The sequence below is a fragment of the Anabrus simplex genome, chromosome 2 (genome assembly GCF_040414725.1).
Source record: "Anabrus simplex isolate iqAnaSimp1 chromosome 2, ASM4041472v1, whole genome shotgun sequence".
NCBI lineage: Eukaryota > Metazoa > Arthropoda > Insecta > Orthoptera > Tettigoniidae > Anabrus > Anabrus simplex.
The window spans coordinates 12,372,635-12,388,558 of NC_090266.1; the positions used below are offsets into that span (position 1 = coordinate 12,372,635).

The window sequence follows — 15,924 nt, forward strand, 5'->3', positions numbered from 1 at the left end:
TTTCAACAGGTGTAAGCATGGCTATGTCCTTTTTTGTTTTACCTCTGCATATCCTTCCTTGTTTCCCTTTTACCATCCCATCCATCACGTCGTGGATTATATCTTGTACAATTTTGATAGCATGCTTCTCCCACTCTCTTCAGTACTTCCTTGTTGAGCTCACTCCTGTTCTCCTAATACTCTATTCTTCCATCAGTTGGTTCCTCAAAGCCTTGACCTGTTTGCTCTACAGGAATACCTGTGATTACCCAGTAGTGCAGAGCAAGTCAGAATTTGAAGTCTTATAAATTGCCTCAAAAAAACCTAAAAACTGGCAAAAAAAAGGACGTAGAAATGCGATCCTATTCATTCATAATTTTAGTTTTAATTACATAGTTAATGAGGGAATATACTGTAATGTTGAAAAATGCAAGATTCTTATGGTATTCAAGATACAGTGCAAACTATTTCTTCATTCAGACAGTACATATTTTTAGGTTAACACAATTAAAAAAAAAGGAATTCCATGTTTGTTAAAAGAAGTACTTGCAGAATTTAGAATGAAATATTTTTTCCATCTAGAATGAATTCGGAGAACCTGCAGTGGACATCCTGGAGAAAGAACTAGAATTAGTATAACTGCATTCGTATTTGGCTTAACCACACTAGGGTTACAGAAATTGGAATTTGGAAACAATTGGCTTTGCAGTAACCTGTCCAGGTTCTTAGGCGTAAAGGATCGCCAGTTTTCAGACATCGAGAAACTTCAACAGATGTTAAGGGTTCGTACTTGAATCACGTGAGGTCCTCCTCTTCAAAAACACATCAACATTTTCTCCTTTCAATATTTCACTTGTCTTGGACATAATTTGATACTCCTGGTTTTTTTTCAGGCTCTAGCTTCATTTTTTCATTTCATCTCATTTGCTCTCTTTTCAGATGTGGTTCATATTTATGTATTCACTAGAGCAAAGATGTTTAAGAGGTAATGGGAATGGGCAGTAAAAATGTAGTCAAAAGAAGGTGAAATTGCATAAAAAGCTGTTAAGATCTAAAAAGCCAAACTGCCAAAAAAGTCCACAAATAAAATCCACCATTTTCTGGCCTACAATGACCCAGAATGTAGGGCCTCATCTTCAGATACTGGAGAAAAAAAGGATTTTTCCTTAACTTCCGAGCCCTAGTTGGCGCTTATTTTTCTCCGTTGCTGCTTCCATGCGATGAAGACTCTAACGATTACAATTAGATTTCAAGAAGTAAATTACAAGTAAAAGTTTGTTTTGTAAAAAGAAATGATTACAAGTACGGTAAAAATAACTAAAAGTATTTGTAATTTGATTACTTTTATTCAATTACATCCCAACTCTCAAAATGGCCATGCAGGGTAAAAGAAGCTGAGAGAGACATGGGACGTGATTTTTTCAGTGTTTCCTCAGTGCTGGGTGCATGTAGATCACTTGCAGAGGCTTGTGGATTACACACTGAAAGGTTACTCATGAGATTTTATTTTTTGAGAAAATTCGTTCTTTGCAGAGTATTAGGTAGAGCTGGAGGTAGGTATCGGTCTCAAATGCGATTTTATTTGACGTAAATAAATATCATACGAGAACACGTTCGCTTCCTTGTGTAAATTACTTTGTCACTGTAAGCCACAACACACAATTACACACATTAGCAAGTGAAACAACAACACTTAATAGCAGAGTACCTTGAAGTTGATTCTGACAAGTACAGATATCAACAACACTGACTCGCAGACTATAACATACTTTCTCTTGAACTGACAGACTCCACCTTGGAGTCCAACAGTCACTCAGAGTCCAACACTTTGTAACGGTTCAAATCCCGTTACAGGATGATATCTGTATTATTATTATTATTATTATTATTATTATTATTATTATTATTATTATTATTATTATTATTATTATTATTATTATTGTTCAATTCAATTCTGTAATAATTATCGCTTGCGTGATTGTAGTTAATTTGTTACATATATGTGTGTGTAGATTGACTTTAAAGACATGTAAAGTGAGAGTTGCTGTATGATATCAGATGTAAACTATATGAAACTCATTTAGAAGTTTTCACTCTCCTTTGCCCCCTCGAATGGACGTCCTTTCAGTTACACGTCTCTAACAAACTTAACCTCACTTTGTTAAAGAAACAAAACACACTTGACAAAAAATGGAATGCTCTTTCAAAAACAACACTTAGCAAACATAACACCCCAAATAACATAAAGCCAAATGATTTTCACCAACCTGTAGTAAACTTAAGTAAAATCAATCTTGATGCCGATGATCTCGATGTGCTGAGCAAGTGACCTAAACATAATTGGGGTAATCCTTCTAACCGTAATAATTTAATTTCCACCATAGCTGAATCTGAATTGTCCATTAATAAATTACCAATAAACATACAAGAAGAGGTCCGATATGAAGTCAAACGCAAGCTATCTTCCATCCTTAATCAACAACAAACCATTAAACCCAACACAGAGCACATAGCTAAAGTAAACAAACTAAAAAATAAGTCAAACACAATGACTTAATAACAAAAGCCGACAAAGGGAACGCTACCGTAATCATGGACAAAAGTGACTATATTAATAAAGCGCACACGCTTTTTGCAGACAACAACTTCATAACCTCTAAAAAAGATCCAACTAATAAAATACAGAGAGACCTAAAAATCATCATTAAGAAAGTTTCATTTCTGTTGACCTTGAAAAATCCAAAATGATTATGATGAATCCAAAGCTTCCCACAGCCAAAGCGCTACCCAAGATCCATAAAGCAGACATTCCCATAAGACCCATTATCAATTTCAGGAACAGTCCGACCTATGAGGTATCTCGGTTCATTCACAAATTCCTCAAGTCACACTATCGTTTTCAAGCCAATACATCAGTAAAGAACTCCATAGAATTTTGCAACAAGATTAAACACTTTAATTTATCCAAACGCCACACTCTTCATTCTTTTGATATTACTAACATGTATGCTAATGTTCCCATTAACAGCACCGTACAACTGATCAAGAACAATCTTTCCAAATTCAGCAGTTTAAGTGTAGGCGAAATAGATGAATTTATTCAGATTCTAGAGTTTACTTTGAACAACAATTTCTAGACTTTCAATAATGTCATTTACCAACAGATAGGTCTTCCTTGGGGACATCATTGGCAAGGTTAATGGCATTCAACACTGGACACTCTTTGTAGATGACACGTTTGTTATTTTAGACTCCCGCGTTACTAACAGCAACACAGTACTTTAATTTATCAACTCCATTGACCCACATATAAAATTCACCATGGTCACAAAACAATAATGCCCTTAATTACCTGAACTTAACCATTATGCTAAACAGCAACAACACGTTATCCTTCAATATATACAGGAAACCCACACACACCATCAGTACCATCCATCAGACCTCTGTGCACCCAGACATACATAAAAAAACAGCTTACAATAGCATGGTCCTCAGAGCATTAACTGTTCCTTTATCTCGCAAGAATTACAAAAAAAGAAATTAATACTATTTACAACATTGCAGAACACAATGGTTTCAGTAGAACCTTCATCAGCAGAATCATCCAATAGATATAAGAGCAGGCCCAAGACTATCCTAGAAAAAGATTCTGCTCCTAAAGAAAAGTTTCCCACATTCACTTTCAATAATAGTAGCATTTACCAAATTTCTAATCTTTTAAAAAACACAACATCAAAATAGCATATAGAACCTCCCACAGCAACTCCAAACTCATTTTCGCCGGGCTGAGTGGCTCAGATGGTTAAGGCGCTGGCCTTCTGGTCCCAACTTGGCAGGTTCGATCCTGGATCAGTCCGGTGGTATTTGAAGGTGCTCAAATACGGCAGCCTCGTGTCAGTAGATTTACTGGCACGTAAAAGAACTCCTGCGGGACTAAATTCCGGCACCTCGGCGTCTTCGAAAACCGTTAAATAATAGTTAGTGGGACGTAAAACAAATAACATTATTATTAAACTCATTTTCAGTCCACATACTGTCAACAATAACAATAACAACATTAATAACAAACATTTGAACTCCGGAGTTTACAAATTAGAATGCCAATCTGTAATTCCAGCTATATTGGTCATACAGGCCGTAATTTTGTCATAAGATACGCCGAACATCCCAACGCTCTCAAATATAATAGTTTTTCAGCTATGGGTGAACATCATAAAGCATCCAGACATGAATACACTTCAATAGATAAAGATCTTAAGATCTTGCATTATGAGCAAAAAGGCACCTTGCTCAATGTTCTCGAGAGCATCCACATCGATTTAGATCAATTTATGAACCCTTCTCACAATTTAAGTGAAGTCAACGAGAAAAAGAACATTCTACTTGAAACATTCATTCCATATATTTGTCAGAACTTCCATAAAATAAACAAACCCTGCCTCCATCTCTCCAACTCACCACCACTCCCCCCTCCCCATACCACCCGTTCCCCCTCCGCTCCTTCCATTCTCGCAAACACAACTGAACCAACAACAGACTCGATCGCACGAACGAGACTGTTACTTTGAGAAGGCCAGGCCGTTTGAGAGGACTACCACCTTATAAACACCGTAAGTTTAAGCTTTCTATACACCCATTCCACACTTTTTACTTATCAGCCCAAGTTTCTCACACAACCTCATTTTTTTCCATTACAGATTGGAACTTCATTGACGGTTTCCACTAGGTCACATACAGTTTACCATGCATCTGTCATCTCCCCAACACAGCTTCTCAATTTTATGACGCGGCCCTTTCGATCTTTTATAATAAGGCAAACCAGCCAGCCAACATTATGAAACGATAATCAGGAATGGGACCGCTAGATTGTGAACATATTGAGAATGCTGCTGTTCTAAAGCTTTAAATTTCATCGGTGTTTTTCCTTGTATCAGGCTTTTCGCCTGCACGTTATGTCAGGCTTGGTTTCTCCAACTTTTTCACTCCCGCTCCCCTCCTAGCCAAAATTTAATGTGATGGGTTTCTTCAAAGATAGATTTTCTGCCTGAAATTTTGACAGTGATTTCATCTTGTTTTGTATTGTTACAAAACCAATATTTTGTAAACTAAGAGGTCTGCAACCTCACCATGTGCACATATTGTTCATTTCCATCTGTATCTTTTGTTTTCATTTCTTTTCTTCTTAGGTTAACACAGTTTTTAGTTTCAATTATGTTTTGTATTAACCCCTGTTTCACTGAATTTTGTTGCAGTGAGTTGCTTTTTGCTCCACATGATGATGTAAATATTGTATATTGTGCTAATTTTGTTTCAGTCTAGGCTCTTTTGTTTTTCATTTTTCTTTCATTATGTTTTTTGGCATATTTTAGCTTGTATTATGTAAATTATTTCAACCAACCCCCCTCCCTTTCACTGAAGATTGCTCAAATGAGCCGAAACATGTTTGAATTTGATTGCTCCGTCTAATGATGGAATATATGATGTATTGAATTAGGAGGATACACTCATTTTTCACCTTTCTAAAGTAAAACATGGATATGTAGTCATCAGTCACCATAGGGATTAAATGTTCAGAGTGTGTTTCGTATATCTGTTCGGTCGTGTTTTTGTGTCGGTGCTATGACAGCCGAATATAGAATCGTCGTAATGCAGACTAACAGTTATCAGTGAATTAATTGTAAACTTGATTATGAAGTGTGAATCTAATTTCAAGCCATGCCATATCTCGTCAGTGAAACAAAAAGGATACATCACTAAATTAGGCTTGAGATACCTACAGGATAACAATTCAAAGGAATATGTCATAACAACACTCAATGTTGAAGGTACTGTTTGTAACTAGTGAGGGATAAATTTCTTGTATAACTTTTAAATGTCCGGTCAATAGGATTTCAAATTAATGCCTAGTTTCTTTCATTTGTAATGTCATACCTTTATATTCTCATCTGTTTTATCGCAGCAAGTCATACTATTTTTTGACATAATTTAAGGAATTTATTTTGTTCTATCAAAATAATTTATAGTTTTACTTCAATGGTAACATTAGATAACCTCAAATATAATGGGGAAACCGAACTCCAATATCCTTTTCCCAGAACCTATATGGTATGTTGTCCAAGTAAGCTTATTACCCCACACCCTAGAGATATTCCAGATTCATCATCTATATAATGTTACATATATTTGTGACCCTAGTAGTTACAACTTCCCTTCCTCACTGACTGACAGCTCGATATATATACTGTTTGATCAACCATCTAGATTTCTGGAAGAGTTCTTACAACACTCTAATGGAACATCGATTAACCAGCTAGTCGAATGGAGTACTCCAATTATGGATCCAGCTAGAACTTTCATTACTGTTTATCTCTCCAATACTCCTAATGTCTCTACATGTACCTGGATAATAAACCTTACAGTAATTTTCCAGATCCCTTCATATATACCGAATTATACCAGAATAAATCTATATACGAATATTATAGTGTTTTCTACCGCTTTCGACTATATAGATTTTGAAGTTAAACTTATACACAATACGTATTACTCATATTTAACATTTAGTAAAAGATAATTTAGCATTAATAAAATATAATTAAAATATATTAAACATAATAACTGAAGGTTTTACAACCTACCACATAGGGGCAAATGGCATGGGAGATTGTGATTGTGGAAGCTGACTGCAGTTGCATCTCTTTTACAGCCATGATATTGAAACAAAATCTGTATCAGTGTTCTGTACTGCACTGTACGGTATTAGATATATCATATGTGTTTTACTTTGCTTTCAGAGTTTCTACTGCAGAATGGATGTCAAATCAAAAACTTCGTTATTGAGAGTAATGGCAGGCCAGCCTGTTGTTCTCCTTGGTGGAGCCTTGGCTGTCACAACTTTCCTTGTTGTTGGGTATAGATATGGAGTGAACCCTGTTTTGGCAAGGAGAAGACGTGCTCAAGCAGAAGAATGGGCTGATTTTTTATTTGAGGGAGAGAAGAAAAAATGTAGCTGATAATAGAATACTGTTTCTAGCTGGTAGTGCTAGGTTTTGAGTTAATAGTTTTATTATTTAATGTATTGCTTAATATTGAAAGAAGGATTCTGCAAACTATTCTCAAAGCAGTGTGAGCTTCTGCTTACTTCTTTCCATAGATATGGTGGCATGCGTATCAATTAGGTTATGATCGTCATGCCATATGTTTCTTCTTTGTAAATGAAAATTGGATGAATGTAAGACTTGTAATTTTTACTGTAATATTGAAATTATTTAAATAAATTAGTGAATGGTGCTTTTAGGATTTCTGGATGTAAATGAGCTGAAAGTCTTGAAGAATGCTTTTCGGACTCAAAACCATGCTCTTTTCAATTTGTGGACAAATGTGATCAAATTACCAGTTTTACTTGAATAATGATTACTGGTACTCAGAAGTATATATTTGATTGCATTAATTGTAAAGTCTGGGTTTGAGTCTTAAATATTGAAAGTTTTCAGATATGTTCCTTTTCAAATATTATTCCTAATCAGATAAGGAATTCTTTCTGATTTATTAGATATGTATGCAAAATTAATAACTGGTTCGATAGAAGGCAGTTAGGTTTTAGGAAAGGTTATTCCACTGAAGCTCAACTTGTAGGATTCCAGCAAGTTATAGCAGATATCTTGGATTCAGGAGGTCAAATGGACTGTATCGCTATTGACCTGCCTAAAGCATTTGATAGGGTGGATCATGGGAGACTAGTGGCAAAAATGAGTGCAATTGGACTAGACAAAGGAGTGACTGAATGGGTTGCTATATTCCTAGAAAATAGATCTCAGAGAATTAAATAAATAAAGAGGAAAAGCACACAATGTGCAGAAAAAAAAAGTTATTAGGATAGTCACTGTCCCTCACTGCAAAGCATTTTCAATGAGCACTTCCTTTCACTGCATATCATTGCGTGATATCGATCACAGCTTCTGTTGCACAAAGCACAAACACAGGTGATGTCTGGATCGTGATATTTGCTGGTCATGCACACCTTGAAGTGGAAGCCATGAACAGCGTAGCGTGTCACTAAATGTCTCAGCTCATAGTTCCCTTGTTGCCAATCGCTGTAGATCATAGCGTCTGTAGCGTAGAACTCTGACCATATTTAATTTTTTTTTTTCCAAAGCACTTCCACGAGGCCTTTATATGGAGGAGTTTCTGGCAAAAGTAGCTGTAGTCGTAGTTCCTCAATGAAGAAAGGCTCCCTGGTGAGCTTGTATGCGAGCCGAGAGGGTGTGAATTTGGAAAGGCATAATCATTTTTTCAGAAAAGTGGCTTTCACTTTCTCAATCTGTTCCAGATTTCTCTGTGTGCAGTGTATCCAAATTAATTCTGGTCCATACGTTATGATAGGAGTGGTTTTAATTTTGAATAATTTCATTGCCGTTCCAATTGATAGTCTATTGATGAGTTTTATGTCGTTCATTGCCTTGATAGCCGTGTTTGGTATGTCTTCTGTGTGTTTTCTGAATATGATGCCACGTGTTTGTAAGGTCATGCCGAGATATTTGAAGTGTGACACTGCTGTTAGTTTCTTTTCTTGGTAGAAGAAAGAGGCCTGTGGCCCCCCTTTTCTGAAGCTCATGGACACTTGTCTTTTTTCGTTCATTTGTAACTCATTTTCCTTTGTCCATTGCACCAGTTGATCGAAGGCAATCTGCAATTCTACCTGATCTGTTGATGTTATTATCATATCATCTGCATAAATATATAGACGCACCTTTTCTGATGATATTGCTTGAACTACGTCAGCTGTTGCTGCAATGAAGAGCAGAGGGCTCAGTGGATCTCCTTGGAGTACCCCGTTTGTTTGATGAATTGGTCGTGAGATATTTATACCGTCACTGATGATTATGCTGTTGTCGTGCAGTATGTTTTGAATAATTCGCAATAGATAGTTCTGTCTACCAACCAATTGCTGCAGTTTCTCTATTATTAATTTCCAACTGATTGAGTCGAAAGCTTTCGTGTAATCTATAAATGTTGCATGTAGTTTTCGTCCTGGATTTGAAAAGGCAGTCTGTATGTCGTTGAGTAGGCAGGTAATGGCTTGGATTGTGCTTCTATTTTTCCTGAAACCGAATTGTTCCTCAGGTAATTTCAGGTCGATTATGTTTGTAAGCCTCTTGCATAGTAATTTAGTCAGTAACTTGAACATCGTGCATTCCAGGGCGATTCCTCTGTATCAGTTAGGGTCCCCTGTGTCTCCTTTCCCTTTGTATAACATTTTGACCGTAGATTTCCTCCAACTCTCCGGAATATTGCTTTGCTCTAGGCATCCGTTAAGAAGATTGATTTCTCGACGCCATAAGACCTATCTGTGTCGGCGCGACGTAAAGCCCCTAGCAAAAAAAAAAAAAAAAAAAGAAGAAGATCGGTTATTTCATCTTTCATTTCAGGCCATATTTCTTTAATATGCTCACCGTATATAAAGTCGGGTCCACTTGATTTGTTGTTCCGGATACTTGTTAAGACCTCCGCCACTTCTTCCTCCGTAAAAGGTTCGATGTTCGTGACATCACTTGCCATTTCCAGCTCACGGTGTGTTTCTCTAGCTTGAACTACTTTGCGTGGATGTTCCTCCCATACATCTGTTGAAATGCTTCAAGGAAATGTTGGTTGCCATGCATTTAGCGGTTTATATGGGTTCTGTTCTACTTCACGTATCAGTTCACTTTCTTCTTTTTTTCTTCTCAGAGAATTAGAGTAGGTGAAGCTTTATCTGACCCTGTAATAATTAAGAGGGTAATTCCTCAAGGCAGTATTATTGGACCTTTTTGTTTTCTTATATATATATAAAAAATATAAGTAAACAAGTAGAATCAGAGGTAAGGCTTTTTGTGGATGATGTTATTCTGTATAGAAAAATAAATAAGTTACAAGATTGTGAGCAACTGGAAAATGACCTCGATAATGTTGTGAGATGGACAGTAGGCAATTGTATGATGATAAACGGGGTTAAAAGTCAGGTTGTTTGATTCACAAATAGGAAAAGTCCTCTGAGTTTTAATTACTGCATTGATGGGGTGAAAGTTCCTTTTGGGGATCATTGTAAGCATCTAGGTGTTAATATAAGGAAAGATCTTCATTGGGGTAATCACATAAATGGGATTGTAGATAAAGGGTACAGATCTCTGCACATGGTTATGAGGGTGTTCAGGGGTTGTAGTAAGGATGTAAATGAGAGGGTATATAAGTCTCTGGTAAGACCCCAACTAGAGTATGGTTCCAGTGTATGGGACGCTCACCAGGATTACCTGATTGAATTTGCCAGATGTAAATTGGGAAGGAAATGCGAACGACAGGATGCATGACCAAAAAATGGCAAATAAGTTAATATGGGAAGGACAGCTGATTCAGAAAGTGATGGAACCAACCAGAGGGAAAAATATCCTGGATGTGGTGCTGATAAAACCAGATGAGCTCTATAGGGAAACTGAAGTAATAGATGGTATTAGTGATCATGAAGCTGTTTTTGTGGTAGTTAAAAATAAATGTGATAGAAAGGAAGGTCTTAAAAGTAGGACTGTTAGGCAGTACCATATGGCTGATAAAGCAGGTATGAGGCAGTTTCTAAAAAGTAACTATGATCGGTGGAAAACGGTAAATAAAAATGTAAACAGACTCTGGGATGGGTTTAAAGAAATTGTTGAGGAATGCGAAAACAGGTTTGTACCTTTAAGGGTGGTAAGGAATGGTAAAGACCCACCTTATTATAATAGAGAAATAAAGAGACTAAGAAGGAGGTGCAGACTGGAAAGAAATAGAGTTAGAAATGGCTGTGGAAGTAAGGAGAAATTGAAGGAACTTACTAGAAAATTGAATCTAGCAAAGAAGGCAGCTAAGGATAACATGATGGCAAGCATAATTAGCAGTCATACAAATTTTAGTGAAAAATGGAAGGGTATGTAAAGGTATTTTAAGGCAGAAACAGGTTCCAAGAAGGACATTCCAGGAATAATTAATGAACAAGGGGAGTGTGTATGTGAGGATCTTCAAAAGGCAGAAGTATTCAGTCAGCAGTATGTAAAGATTGTTGGTTACAAGGATAATGTCGAGATAGAGGAAGAGACTAAGGCCAAAGAAGTAATAAAATTTACATATGATAACAATGACATTTACAATAAGATACGAAAGTTGAAAACTAGAAAAACAGCTGGAATTGATCAGATTTCTGGGGATATACTAAAGACAATGGGTTGGAATGCAGTACCATATCTGAAGTACTTATTTGATTATTGTTTGGTTGAAGGAGCTATACCAGATGAATGGAGAGTTGCTATAGTAGCCCCTGTGTATAAAGGAAAGGGTGATAGACATAAAGCTGAAAATTACAGGCCAGTAAGTTTGTAAGCTTTGGGAAGGCATTCTTTCTGATTATATTAGACATGTTTGTGAAATTAATAGCTGGTTCGATAGAAGGCAATTCGGTTTTAGGAAAGGTTATTCCACTGAAGCTCAACTTGTAGGATTCCAGCAAGATATAGCAGATATCTTGGATTCTGGAGGTCAAATGGACTGTATCGCGATTGACATGTCTAAAGTATTTGATAGGGTGGATCATGGGAGTCTACTGGCAAAAATGAGTGCAATTGGACTAGACAAAAGAGTGACTGAATGGGTTGCTATATTTCTAGAAAATAGATCTCAGAGAGTTAGAGTAGGTGAAGCTTTGTCTGACCCTGTAATAGTTGAGAGCGGAGTTCCTCAGGGCAGTGTTATCGGACCTTTATGTATTCTTGTATATATAAATGATATGAGTAAAGGAGTGGAATCGGAGGTAAGGCTTTTTGCGGATGATGTTATTCTCTATAGAGTGATAAATAAGTTACAAGGTTGTGAGCAACTGCAACGTGACCTCGAATATGTTGTGAGATGGACAGCAGGCAATGGTATGTTGATAAACGGGGCTAAAAGTCAGGTTGTGAGTTTCACAAATAGGAAAAGTCCTCTCAGTTTTAATTACTGCGTTGATGGGGTGAAAGTTCCTTTTGGGGATCATTGTAAGTATCTGGGTGTTAATATAAGGAAAGATCTTCACTGGGGTAATCACATAAGTGGGATTGTAAATAAAGGGTACCGATCTCTACACATGGTTATGAGGATGTTTAGGGGTTGTAGTAAGGATGTAAAGGAGAGTGCATATAAGTCTCTGGTAAGACCCCAACTAGAGTATGGTTCCAGTGTATGGGACCCTCACCAGGATTACCTGATTCAAGAACTGGAAAAAATCCAAAGAAAAGCAGCTCGATTTGTTCTGGGTGATTTCCGACAAAAGAGTAGCGTTACAAAAATGTTGCAATGTTTGGGTTGGGAAGAATTGAGAGAAAGAAGAAGAGCTGCTCGACTAAGTGGTATGTTCCGAGCTGTCAGCGGAGAGATGGCGTGGAATGACACTAGTAGACGAATAGGTTTGAGTGGCGTTTATAAATGTAGGAAAGATCACAATATGAAGATAAAGTTGGAATTCAAGAGGACAAACTGGGGCAAATATTCATTTATAGGAAGGGGAGTTAGGGATTGGAATAACGTACCAAGGGAGATGTTCAATAAATTTCCAATTTCTTTGAAATCATTTCGGAAAAGGCTAGGAAAGCAACAGATAGGTAATCTGCCACCTGGGCGACTGCCCTAAATGCAGATCAGTATTGATTGATTGATATCTTAGAAAGCAATTTCCAAAATTTATACATATCTACATATCAGCAAAATCTTGTTAATATGTCTTTCTTATGTTCCACAAGTAGGTGTAAGGTTTGGTTGTAGATCTTGAGCTTTCTTTAGCAGCAAGGCAAGTAAAGATGCACGTCGTAAGTTCATTCACTCAAGTTCTTTCTTCCTCATTGATAACCTTCCAGGTTAAATTTTTTTAGGAGTTAATGCGCATGAAACCTCTCTGCCTTCTTGGTGGTAGTTGCAGTTGACTTCCAGATAATGGACAGTAACAGTCCGATGATCTGGATTCCTGTGTCGTACGATGTAAAATTTATCCTTCATAAAACTTTGTGCTTGCTTGTGCTGTGATATTAGTAGCCCTTTACAATATACACTATATTGCCAGAAGTTTTTGGACAGATATCCATTCACAAGTTACCTCTGATAACAACATTCCTAGTACAACATTGGTCTGCCTTTTGCTGCTACCATGCCCGCAATTCTTCTGGTAAGGCTGTCCACCAGGTTTTGGTATGTTGGAACAGGAATTAAACTTCCATTCTTCTTGTAGAATCTTGAGCAGATCAGGAGCAAATCATGGGCGTTGTTGTCTCGCTCGCAGTCTGTGTTCCAGCTCGTCCCAAAGATGTTCGATGGGGTTAAGATCGAGGCTCTGGACCGATCAGTCCATTTCTTCAACCATAGCACTTGCCTCCATTACACATGAGTCCAATGGTTCTGTTCTTTACATTGTAACTGTTCAACCCCTTATCAAAACACTTGGGGAGATGAAAGTTATTATCTTGGGACGCATGAATATCAAATAAACTATTTGTGGCTTGCCCGCAAATTGCCACGCAAATAGAAACAATTAACATTCCATGGTTTCCCATTTCTCTATGTGATGTTTGGGCGCCAGGGTTACAGTTTTAAACAAAACCAAAATTTATATTTACTAGCATAGAGACTTATACTTAAATCACAGGGGTAGGATTTTAAATAATTAACCATTAAGTATCGCTTAGGAAAGAAAATTAATGCAATATAAAATACAAATGAATTTATTATCCAAAAAAAAAATGAGATGAATCGGAAAAGTTTCCTTAAAGCGTGGAGGAATTTATAATTTACTTTACTAAATTTAATATTGCTTGCTTTATCTAATTGAAGCTCACCAATTGGTTTCCGTGGTTACTCGTTCTCTTCTTCTCGATGTAGAATTTGCTCCATGGACATCCTTCCTTCCTTCCTTCTCTGATATGGTACAGGCTATCTGGACTAGCACTCCCTATTTGCCTAGTCTTTAAATTAGACATTGGCCCTATACTTGTAAAAACTGATCAGCGTTGATCGTAAGAGGAGAAAATTCAGAGATATGAATTTTCCCATATTAGTAGAAATCTCAATCAAACTGAGCTATACTATTTATACGGTACAGACTTGTACCAAATTTCGTAGACTTCAACTAAACATAGTTCTTCGTCCAGAAGATTTACTGAATATAACACAAGCTGTAAGCTTGTTTCGTCTCACTCAGATCCGATAACATTACCGCACCTAAGTACTGTATCGAAGCGACAACACATTGTACAAAAATAACTATGTCGCGGAGCGACCACACACTGTTTCAAAAATCAAATCACGTCGTTCAAAGTACATGTTCACAGTAGAAGTAGTAGTGATGGAGTCTCCGTAAGTATCTCGCTCCGCACTTGATAATATCACCAGGGTCCCCCACTCTTGGTAGCAGCTCAATCACAGATCTCTATACAACGAAACATCTGATTCGTAGATCGCATTATCATCTCCCTTTCTCTTCTTCTTGTCGAGTCCAGCAGGCGTGGTGATGATGTACTCTGCTGGTATGCAAGCCTCGCGCGCGGGTCGCTGTTTACTGCGTTCGCCAAACCCATGAGTCACGCAAAATCCCAACTTTAAGAATAACTTTCCGTATACACAAATATGAGATGAAATGAAAACAACTATGTCTCAACATATTGACCGTATTTACAACATAATGAATTCCTATCCTACATAATATAATAATGTAAATAATAAAACGATGTTATCATATATACAATATGATTCCAAAAGGCCTTGATTACAAATGATTGACGTTGAATAAATATGTTATTACGAATAATTGCCGATGGCGGATAAACTTGATATCAAATGATATCGCGTAAAATGATATTATATTAAATTAGTAGGGCTGGAGAAGCCTGGACGGTTACATCACCGTAGCCAATTTATCTTGGAGATGTTCACTTTGTGTGCAGCTGCCCTGTCATGAAAACATCATTTCTGGCGCTCTCGACAAATAGTTCTGGTACTGGCACTGTTACCAGATACACTTTGGAACTCAGTGTGGAATCTTGCAAATGATGACATGCATTTTTGTCTTGCTACTCTCTTTCGTACTTGCCGGTCCCTATCTTTCATCAAACTGGGTGCCCGGCTTGAGCGGGTAATGTAATAAACATGAATATCTTAATAAGTAATAGAGATTGTTAATGGCGATTTGTTTCTACAAGCAGATAAACTGAAATATATATATTTTTTACATATCTAATACAACTCGATATGTGTACCATTAATGGCACGAAAGACGTTAAAACTGTATTCCACCTCTGTCCATGTGTTTCGTTGCACTGCGTATGTAGCATTTGTGATAGCTGCTGCATACCTGCCAACCCTTCCGATTTACCCGAAAACTTTCCGTTTTTGAACTCTTCTTTATGATTTTCCGATTTATTTTTAATTCTTCCTATTTTTTTACTAATGTAACCTCCAGTACGGTCAATACTCGTCCCCTAGGATGAAGGATAAATTCTTATGTGCTTTTGTAATTTGCTCAACCAAATTTTCAAGCGTATTTATTTGATGCTTAATTCCACGAGTGTATCGCCCGTCGCCTTCGTGTATCGTGTTTCCTGCTCGCTACAGCAGCATGTGTGCTTTACGGCTGAGGATTCGGGACGGCAATCGTCCTACAAGCAAGAGAGGCTTGCTGGCGCTAGTGACTCAGTTAATCGGAACGAAAGTATCGCTGTGAAGAGGCGGACCTCCTGTTGATTGAATCGGATAATACGATACAGCGCTCCACCGGTGATCTCCGGTACTACCGACGGAGGCAAAGAAGTTACGGAGCTCCGGAGGTTAACCGGAGGGCCGCCTCCTATTTGCAACAGTAGCTCCGAATGTAAGGACGTAGTGGGCTGTAATCAATGCCCCTTAACAAAGAACGTATAGTCATTC

The 15,924-nt window shown here is 37.4% G+C and overlaps 1 long non-coding RNA gene across 1 annotated transcript in view; it reads left to right on the forward strand.

Moving 5' to 3' along the window:
- The window catches only part of LOC136864957 (uncharacterized), a 98,149-nt gene extending 90,877 nt beyond the window's left edge, over positions 1-7,272 (forward strand). The window contains exon 3 of the long non-coding RNA XR_010859383.2: positions 6,777-7,272. This is a non-coding gene — a long non-coding RNA (uncharacterized lncRNA). The remainder of the gene's footprint in view (positions 1-6,776) is intronic.
- Positions 7,273-15,924: the final 8,652 nt, after the last annotated feature.